This window comes from Phyllobates terribilis, unplaced genomic scaffold (genome assembly GCF_046119375.1).
Source record: "Phyllobates terribilis strain yellow unplaced genomic scaffold, ASM4611937v1 Scaffold_9__5_contigs__length_417890890, whole genome shotgun sequence".
Lineage (NCBI taxonomy): Eukaryota > Metazoa > Chordata > Amphibia > Anura > Dendrobatidae > Phyllobates > Phyllobates terribilis.
The window spans coordinates 11,559,967-11,571,199 of NW_027362769.1; positions in this window are offsets into that span (position 1 = coordinate 11,559,967).

Sequence of the window (11,233 nt, forward strand, 5' to 3'; positions counted from 1 at the left end):
GAGTCATCCACAGTTAAAAAAAATACTTTGTTCATTTCTTAACACTATACAGCAGGAACATATCAGTCTGAAACAGTTTGGAGAATATCTCGTATGTTATACAGGCCTCATCCACTGTAAAAAAAAATACTTTGTTTGGTTCCTAACGTTATACAACAGGGCAATCTCAGTTTGAAATAGTTCGGAGAATATCTCTTATGTTATAAAGGCTAGAGATGAGCGTTGTTCTACTCGAACTGTTCGCCAATCTCAAATTCGAGCTGTTTTGGGCGGTGTTCGAGCCGTTCGGCGAACACGAACAATTTGATAAAAATTCGGCTGTTCGAGGTTATGTTCGATAACTGTTCGTGCACCAAAATCATAACTGGATTTTTTCTCAGTAATGATGAAAATTAATGTTAATACGCAGTTTGAGTGTACAGCGGGGTGGGGGGAGGGGCAGGGGATGGATCTCTGCAGGAACAATGAAGATCTCCATTTTTTTTTCTCTTTCCCGCATTTGCAGTGGGGAGGTGCAATCTGTCAGCCTATCAGCAGCGCACACACGGAGCGAAGTGCTTTTTTTCACACAAGCAAGGGCATGTGTCATTGGCAGTGTATGTCACATGTCCTTGCCCTATAAGACCAAGCCATTTTCCCCGTCGCCACCATTTTCTCACTGCTGCAGCTGCGTGTTAGACTTCACCGCTGTTGCTGTGTGCGCTATACCTTGTTAATTTCAAGCCAATTTTCGCACAAATATACAGATAGCTTGGGAGTAGGGAATAGTTGTGATTGCAGTCCTTTTAAGGACTAGGTTACAGCATTTCCTACGAATTTTATCAGGGAGGTCTGTGCTCTTAAATAGATAGGTTGTGGGAGTAAAGACTAATTGTAATTGGAGTCCTTTTCAGGACTAGGTTACATCAGTTCCTATCAGTTTTTGCCAGGCAGGTCTGTGCCAGTGCTGTGCAAGTTTTTTTCACAGCATTTGGCTGAATCTAGCAAAGCTAATCCTTTTTGGCCTATTGCAGAGTGTGTTAGTCAGTGGAGTAGCCTATCTGTGCTGCAAGATATACCACCTGTGTATAGAATACCAATTTCTTTACTGCACCTAGTGAAGTAAAATCTTTTGGGCATAGCATCATTCTATTAGTCCATCTATACTGACCTCCATCAGGTTGCAAATTGAATATAATTTTTATCTGCATCTACAGTACCTCTGAAAAAATATTTGGGCTTCTAGCTGTGTGTGGGACTTGTTGTATTAGTCCATCTATACTGACCTCCATCAGGTTGCAAATTAAAAATAATTTTTATCTGCATCTACAGTACCTCTGAAAAAATATTTGGGCTTCTAGCTGTGTGTGGGACTTGTTGTATTAGTCCATCTATACTGACCTCCATCAGGTTGCAAACTGAATATATTTTTTCTGCATCTACCTCTGAAAAAATATTGGGCTTCTAGCTGTGTGTGGGTCTTGTTCTATTAATCCATCTATACTGACCTCCATCAGGTTGCAAACTGAATATAATTTTTTTCTGCATCTAGCTCTGAAAAAATATTTGGCCTTCTAGCAGTGTGTCGGACTTTCTCTATTAGTCCATCTATACTGACCTCCATCAGGTTGCAAACTGAATATATTTTTTTCTGCATCTACCTCTGAAAAAATATTTGGGCTTCTAGCTGTGTGTGGGACTTGTTGTATTAGTCCATCAATACTGACCTCCATCAGGTTGCAAACTGAATATATTTTTTTCTGCATCTACCTCTGAAAAAATATTTGGGCTTCTAGCTGTGTGTGGGACTTGTTGTATTAGTCCATCTATACTGACCTCCATCAGGTTGCAAATTAAAAATAATTTGTATCTGCATCTACAGTACCTCTGAAAAAATATTTGGGCTTCTAGCTGTGTGTGGGACTTGTTGTATTAGTCCATCTATACTGACCTCCATCAGGTTGCAAATTAAAAATAATTTTTATCTGCATCTACAGTACCTCTGAAAAAATATTTGGGCTTCTAGCTGTGTGTGGGACTTGTTGTATTAGTCCATCTATACTGACCTCCATCAGGTTGCAAACTGAATATATTTTTTTCTGCATCTACCTCTGAAAAAATATTGGGCTTCTAGCTGTGTGTGGGTCTTGTTCTATTAATCCATCTATACTGACCTCCATCAGGTTGCAAACTGAATATAATTTTTTTCTGCATCTAACTCTGAAAAAATATTTGGCCTTCTAGCAGTGTGTCGGACTTTCTCTATTAGTCCATCTATACTGACCTCCATCAGGTTGCAAATTAAAAATAATTTTTATCTGCATCTACAGTACCTCTGAAAAAATATTTGGGCTTCTAGCTGTGTGTGGGACTGGTTGTATTAGTCCATCTATACTGACCTCCATCAGGTTGCAAATTAAAAATAATTTTTATCTGCATCTACAGTACCTCTGAAAAAATATTGGGCTTCTAGCTGTGTGTGGGACTTGTTGTATTAGTCCATCTATACTGACCTCCATCAGGTTACAAGCTGAATATATTTTTTTCTGAATCTACCTCTAGAAAAAATATTGGGCTTCTAGCTGTGTGTGGGTCTTGTTCTATTAATCCATCTATACTGACCTCCATCAGGTTGCAAACTGAATATAATTTTTTTCTGCATCTAGCTCTGAAAAAATATTTGGCCTTCTAGCAGTGTGTCGAACTTTCTCTATTAGTCCATCTATACTGACCTCCATCAGGTTGCAAATTAAAAATAATTTTTATCTGCATCTACAGTACCTCTGAAAAAATATTTGGGCTTCTAGCTGTGTGTGGGACTTGTTGTATTAGTCCATCTATACTGACCTCCATCAGGTTGCAAACTGAATATATTTTTTTCTACATCTACCTCTGAAAAAATATTTGGGCTTCTAGCTGTGTGTGGGACTTGTTGTATTAGTCGATCTATACTGACCTCCATCAGGTTGCAAACTGAATATATTTTTTTCTGCATCTACCTCTGAAAAAATATTTGGGCTTCTAGCTGTGTGTGGGACTTGTTGTATTAGTCCATCTATACTGACCTCCATCAGGTTGCAAATTAAAAATAATTTGTATCTGCATCTACAGTACCTCTGAAAAAATATTTGGGCTTCTAGCTGTGTGTGGGACTTGCTGTATTAGTCCATCTATACTGACCTCCATCAGGTTGCAAATTAAAAATGATTTTTATCTGCATCTACAGTACCTCTGAAAAAATATTTGGGCTTCTAGCTGTTTGCGGGACTTGTTGTATTAGTCCATCTATACTGACCTCCATCAGGTTGCAAACTGAATATATTTTTTTCTGCATCTACCTCTGAAAAAATATTGGGCTTCTAGCTGTGTGTGGGTCTTGTTCTATTAATCCATCTATACTGACCTCCATCAGGTTGCAAACTGAATATAATTTTTTTCTGCATCTAGCTCTGAAAAAATATTTGGCCTTCTAGCAGTGTGTCGGACTTTCTCTATTAGTCCATCTATACTGACCTCCATCAGGTTGCAATTTAAAAATAATTTTTATCTGCATCTACAGTACCTCTGAAAAAATATTTGGGCTTCTAGCTGTGTGTGGGACTTGTTGTATTAGTCCATCTATACTGACCTCCATCAGGTTGCAAATTAAAAATAATTTTTATCTGCATCTACAGTACCTCTGAAAAAATATTTGGGCTTCTAGCTGTGTGTGGGACTTGTTGTATTAGTCCATCTATACTGACCTCCATCAGGTTGCAAACTGAATATATTTTTTTCTGCATCTACCTCTGAAAAAATATTGGGCTTCTAGCTGTGTGTGGGTCTTGTTCTATTAATCCATCTATACTGACCTCCATCAGGTTGCAAACTGAATATAATTTTTTTCTGCATCTAGCTCTGAAAAAATATTTGGCCTTCTAGCAGTGTGTCGGACTTTCTCTATTAGTCCATCTATACTGACCTCCATCAGGTTGCAAATTAAAAATAATTTTTATCTGCATCTACAGTACCTCTGAAAAAATATTTGGGCTTCTAGCTGTGTGTGGGACTTGTTGTATTAGTCCATCTATACTGACCTCCATCAGGTTGCAAACTGAATATATTTTTTTCTGCATCTACCTCTGAAAAAATATTTGGGCTTCTAGCTGTGTGTGGGTCTTGTTCTATTAATCCATCTATACTGACCTCCATCAGGTTGCAAACTGAATATAATTTTTTTCTGCATCCAGCTCTGAAAAAATATTTGGCCTTCTAGCAGTGTGTCGGACTTTCTCTATTAGTCCATCTATACTGACCTCCATCAGATTGCAAATTAAAAATAATTTGTATCTGCATCTACAGTACCTCTGAAAAAATATTTGGGCTTCTAGCTGTGTGTGGGACTTGTTGTATTAGTCCATCTATACTGACCTCCATCAGGTTGCAAATTAAAAATAATTTTTATCTGCATCTACAGTACCTCTGAAAAAATATTTGGGCTTCTAGCTGTGTGTGGGACTTGTTGTATTAGTCCATCTATACTGACCTCCATCAGGTTGCAAACTGAATATAATTTTTTTCTGCATCTAGCTCTGAAAAAATATTTGGCCTTCTAGCAGTGTGTCGGACTTTCTCTATTAGTCCATCTATACTGACCTCCATCAGGTTGCAAATTAAAAATAATTTTTATCTGCATCTACAGTACCTCTGAAAAAATATTTGGGCTTCTAGCTGTGTGTGGGACTTGTTGTATTAGTAAATCTATACTGACCTCCATCAGGTTGCAAATTAAAACTAATTTTTATCTGCATCTACAGTACCTCTGAAAAAATATTTGGGCTTCTAGCTGTGTGTGGGACTTGTTGTATTAGTCCATCTATACTGACCTCCATCAGGTTGCAAACTGAATATATTTTTTTCTGCATCTACCTCTGAAAAAATATTGGGCTTCTAGCTGTGTGTGGGACTTGTTGTATTAGTCCATCTATACTGACCTCCATCAGGTTGCAAACTGAATATATTTTTTTCTGCATCTACCTCTGAAAAAATATTGGGCTTCTAGCTGTGTGTGGGTCTTGTTCTATTAATCCATCTATACAGACCTCCATCAGGTTGCAAACTGAATATAATTTTTTTCTGCATCTACCTCTGAAAAAATATTTGGCCTTCTAGCAGTGTGTCGGACTTTCTCTATTAGTCCATCTATACTGACCTCCATCAGGTTGCAAATTAAAAATAATTTTTATCTGCATCTACAGTACCTCTGAAAAAATATTTGGGCTTCTAGCTGTGTGTGGGACTTGTTGTATTAGTCCATCTATACTGACCTCCATCAGGTTGCAAATTAAAACTAATTTTTATCTGCATCTACAGTACCTCTGAAAAAATATTTGGGCTTCTAGCTGTGTGTGGGACTTGTTGTATTAGTCCATCTATACTGACCTCCATCAGGTTGCAAACTGAATATATTTTTTTCTGCATCTACCTCTGAAAAAATATTGGGCTTCTAGCTGTGTGTGGGACTTGTTGTATTAGTCCATCTATACTGACCTCCATCAGGTTGCAAACTGAATATATTTTTTTCTGCATCTAACCCAGCCAATAGTTTTGGCCTAATACCACAGTTTGGCCACTCAGCTCTGCTTGGTTACCATCCATTGTTTTTTTGTGCAAACAACTCCAGAGTTGTGAATTAGTTAACCACCAAAATGAGTGGAAAAAGTCCTGCTGCTGGTGGAAAGGGGAATAGGCGTGTTGGGAAGGGGAAAAAAGGTTGTGTCCGTGGGGTAGGTGTTAAAGCAACAGTAACATCTGCAGAAGAAAGACCATCTTTCAGCCAAACTAAAATGTCTACTTCTTTTAGCAGACAATGTGATAAGATCCCTTTCCTACGGCCACGCCAATCGCTACAAATTCCAGATGAGGCACAAAAACAGCAGGTGCTTCAACGGATATCAAGTGCTCCTTTAAGTGGGCTCTCCTCCACATCAACTTCAACATCACAAATACTCCAGTCCTCAAAGGTGTCACCCAAATCGCACTTGCTTCCTCACAGCTCCCAAATCTCCAGCTGCCCGTCTGAGTATGAGGTAGAACAGATGGTTGAGTCTGCAGAGCTGTTTACTCATACTATAGCCTGGGAATCAGAGGTCGACTCCAGCGCTTCTGTGAATCCAGACGAGGAAATGATCTGCACTGATGCCCAGAATCTTTATGAGTCGGATCCAGGATCAGACGCAGAAGGTTCTGACCATAATGTAGACCCTCATTCCCAAACTGTAACTTCTGTTGGTGGAGACAATGAGGAAGACGATGATAAGACTCAAATACCTGATTGGAGCGACAACTTTAGTTTTTTGTCAGGGCAGGAACAGGTTGGCTCTGAGGACGACGGGTGTGATAACACACAGGGTGATGATGATGAGGTTGGAGATCCCACTTACTGTCAACCCACAGTCAGCCAAGAGATGAGGTCAGCAGAGGAGGTGGAGGAAGATGCTAGTGACGACAAGGTCAGGTTGCGCCTTCCTGGACAGAGACGTAGTACTGGAAGCACGTCAACAACTGCATCCTCAAACACAACTCTGCCTCTCACCACAAGTCGTGGTGGCTCTTCAGGTCGCATGGGTGCTAAGCCTTGCATAGCCTGGGCATTTTTTCAGATCGATAAAGATGACCCAACTCGTGTTATCTGTAACATTTGTCAGCAAAAGCTAAGTAGAGGCCAAAAAATACATAGTTTGAGTACTTCATGCATGAACCGGCACATGGACATGAAGCATAAGTTGCAGTGGGAAGCTCAGTGTGCTACAATGCGGCCTAGCCGGCCGGGCCAACCACCGTCTGCCATATCTTGTGCATCCGCGGCCTCTTCATCCTCTGTGACTGGGGGGACAGCAGTCACACCTGTTTTGGGGCGCAGACCTGCCACCTCTTTACCCGCAACAGCCAGCGTGATTGGCAGGTCATCATTTTCTTTGGAGGTGGTAACAGCAGCTGGTGTTGAGCGCTGTCCGACATCGATAGCACCACCTTTGGATCAAGGCAACCTAACATGTCCGCCTGCATCTTCCTCACAGACCGGCAGTTTGCCGGGGACACCCTTATCAACCCCGTCTAAGCACAATAGCCAGCCCTCGGTCCCTCAGATGTGGACAAGTAAAAGACCATTTCCTCCTAGCCATGAGAAAGCTAAGAGGTTGAATTTCACCATCTGCAAGCTCTTGGCTACAGAAATGCTGCCTTTCCGCCTGGTGGACACAGAGGATTTTCGAGACCTTATGTCCATCGCAGTGCCCCAGTACCAGATGCCCAGTCGGCACTACTTCTCAAAGAATGGTGTGCCTGCGCTCCACCAGCATGTCGCACACAACATCACCGCTTCTTTGAGAAACTCTGTGTGTGACAGGGTGCATTTCACCACAGACACTTGGACGAGTAGGCATGGACAGGGGCGTTACATGTCGCTGACTGGGCACTGGGTAACTATGGTGACAGCAGGACAAGGGGCTGCTGTCCAAGTCTTGCCATCCCCACGAGTTGTGCGTCAATCCTCTTTATGTCAAAGTTCCTCCACTGCTTCTGCCTCCTCAACCTCCTCTCGGTCTTCCACCTGCACCCAAAGCCTGTCTGGTCATGCCACAAGCTTTCTAACTGCGCAGAAGGGATCCTGCACACCTCCTTACTATGCTGGCAGTAGGGCTCAACGTCATCAGGCGGTTTTTACATTGAAATGTCTGGGAAATGTGAGTCACACAGCTGAGGAGTTGTGGTCATCTCTGGAGAACCAATTTCATGAATGGTTGTCTCCACTGGACCTGAAACCAGGGAAGGCCGTGTGAGACAATGCTGCAAACCTGGGTGCGGCCCTTCGCCGGGGCAATGTCACACACGTGCCTTGTATGGCTCACGTGTTGAACCTGGTTGTCCAGCAATTTTTAGCCCACTATCCCAGACTAGATGGCCTTCTGCAGAGGGCACGGTCGCTGTGTGCTCACTTCCGCCGTTCGCATCCCGCAGCTCAGCGACTTACATCTCTACAGAAGTCGTTGGGCCTGCCACTTCACCGGCTAAAATGCGATGTGCCTACCCGGTGGAATTCAACTCTGCACATGTTGCAGCGACTGTGGCAGCACCGACAAGCCCTGGTGCAATACGTTCTGACGTATAGCCTGGGCCAACGAGATTCAGAGGTGGGGCAAATCACACTGGAGGAGTGGTCTCAGATCAGGGACCTATGCACCCTTCTGCACAGTTTTGAAATGGCGACGAAGATGTTTAGTGCTGACGATGCCATTATCAGCATGACTATTCCGGTGATTTACATGCTGGAGCACATGTTAAACAGAATTCGGAGTCAGGTGGTGGCACAAGAGGAGGTGGAGGAAGTAGAGGAGGAGGAGTTGTATGCGGAAGGGCTAACATCTGCAAGGTCCAGACGGTCGGCAGCACCAAGGCGGCAGGCATGTGAGGGTGGGGGAGATGGTTTTACCAGGGCGCATGGTAGCAGCCAAACTAGTGAAGAAGGTGCAGGAGCCCAGGAAGAAGTGGAGGACGAACTGATGGAAGACTCATCAGATGAGGGAGACCTTGATCACATTTCTGTTGTGCGAGGTTGGTGGGAGAGGACAGAGGAAGGAAGCATGATTGTTACCTCGCCACCAACACAACAGGGACTTGGTGCTCCTGGATGCGCAACACACATGAGTGCCTTCTTGCTGCACTACCTGCAACATGACCCTCGAATTGTGAGAATTAGAAATAATCCTGACTACTGGGTTGTCACACTGTTAGATTCCCGGTACAAAAGTAAATTTGCAGAAATTATTCCTGCCATAGAAAGGGATGCACGCATGCAGGAGTATCAGCAGAGACTGTTGCAGAATCTTACATGTGCTTTTCCACAAAATACCAGTGGTGCACGTAGTGAATCTCACAGTTCCAACTTGCCAACCGTGGGACCGTCAAGTGTTCAGCACTCAAACCGTAACAGAACCACAGTATCTGGTGGTAACATCAATTTTGCGGAATCATTTCACCACTTTTTTAGCCCATCCTTTGCAAGGCCACAGGAGACAAGAAGTCTGACACATAGTCAACGCCTAGAGACGATGGTACAGGAGTATCTCCAAGTAAACATTGAAGCCACGACTGTGTCACTGGACCCTTGCTCTTTTTGGGCTTCCAATCTGGATAAATGGCCGGAGCTAGCCACTTACGCCTTGGAGATCTTGTCATGCCCCGCAGCCAGAATTCTGTCTGAACGTGTGTTCAGCGCTGCTGGTGGTGTGCTGACAGATAAGCGCACGCGGCTCTCCACTGATAATGTAGACAGACTCACGTTCATAAAGATGAACAAATCATGGATCCGAAACGACTTTTCTACCCCTGTGTCATCCTGGGGAGAGTAAAAGCTTGATGATTTGTTAAAATCACCCTACCAACCGTTTTAAGCTTTCAAATTACTAATCATGTTTATCTGTATCTTGACTGGAAAATAATTTGGGCTTTGTAACAGTGTGCAGCACTGATCCTATTAGGCCATCTATAATAAGCTCCACCAGATTTAAAATTAAAAATAATTTTTAGCTGCATCTAGCCCGGAAAATAATTTTGGGGCTCCGAGATGCGCAAGACACATAAGTACCTTCTTGCTGCACTACCTGCAGCATGACCCTCATATTGTCAGAATTCGAAGTAATCATGACTACTGGGTTGCCACACTCTTAGATCCCCCAAACTTTTCGATCAACCTTTTCATTTTAATAAAGACAAAAAAAATGGTCATTTTTGAAATTATAAGCATTAGCAGGTTGTTAAAAACTGAAATCAAACAGTTTTCAACTCAAAACTTTATTCTAGGTGATGTTACATTTTCACATAGGACCCCTTGTTCGAAAGGAGCTTCTGAACTCTCTCGTCCATTGAATTTGTCAAGTTTTGGATGGTTTCTGCTTCAATTGTTTTGCATGAGGACAGAATACCCTCCCAGAGCTGTTGCTTAGATGTGAACTGCCTCCCGCCATCATAGACACTCCTTTTAATGATGCTCCAAAGGTTCTGAATGGGGTAGAGGTCAGGGGAGCATGGGGGTCACACCATAAGTTTGTCCCCTTTTATGCCCATATCAGCCAGAGATGCAGATGTTTTATGTGCAGCATGAGATGGTGCATTATCATGCAGAAAAATGATCTTGCTGTGAAATACACGGTTCTTCTTCTTGAACCATGGCAGGAAGTGCTGTTTGAGAAAATCCACATACATTATGGAGTTCATCTTTAGCGCCTTCAGGGATCCTAAAGGGGCCGACAATCTCTCTCCCCATGATCCCAGCCCAAAACATTACTCCACCTCCTCCTTGTTGGCGCTGTAGCCGTGTTTGCGTGGGGTGTCCATCAACCAGCCATCCTCCACTCCATCCATCTGGACCATCGAGCGCTGCACGGCACTCATCCGTGAACAAAACAGTTTTGAAATCAGTCTTCATGTAATGTTTGGCCCACTGGAGCCGTTTCTGCTTGTGTGAAGTGGATAGAGAAGGTCGACAGGATGGCGTATGCACAGCTGCAAACCTCTGAAGGACCCTGCATCTTGTTGTTCGGGGGACGTTGGAGGCACAAGCAGCTTCAAAAACTTGTCTGCTGCTATGACAAGGCTTTTTTGCCGCTGCTTTTTCAACCTGACGTAATTGCCTGTAGGAAAGAGTCCTCAATTTGCCCTTATCAGCACGCACACGTGTGTACTGTGAATCAGCTACATACTTTTTGATTGCCAAGACACTTCATCCTAATCATCGCACAATGTTGATTGTAGTCATGCCTTGACCTAAACACTCCACAATTTGTTGCTTCTCAGCAGCCGACACATCCTTTTTCTTTCCCATTTTGGCAGAAAATGTAGGCTGCTGAATAATGTGAGAGAGCCTTCTTAAGTAGTCTTGCCTTTCATTGGACACACCTGACAAACTAATTAGCACTGGTGTCTGCAATTGCTTACAGTGATATAAAGAGCCCTGACACACATCACCATCAATGAGTTTAACTGACAAACAAACAAATTCTTCCCTTATCACTCCTAAACACTTTTTGCATAATAATTTGGAACACAGTGTACATGTGCTTTTCCACAAAACACCAGTGGTTCACGTAGTGAATCTTACAGTTCTAACTTGCCAACCGTGGTCTCTATGGAGTTGTTCAATAAAGGGCCCAAAATTAAGATAACATAGATGGGAGAGGTCTCTATGAATAGGAATTCCTAAGTATTTGATACCCTG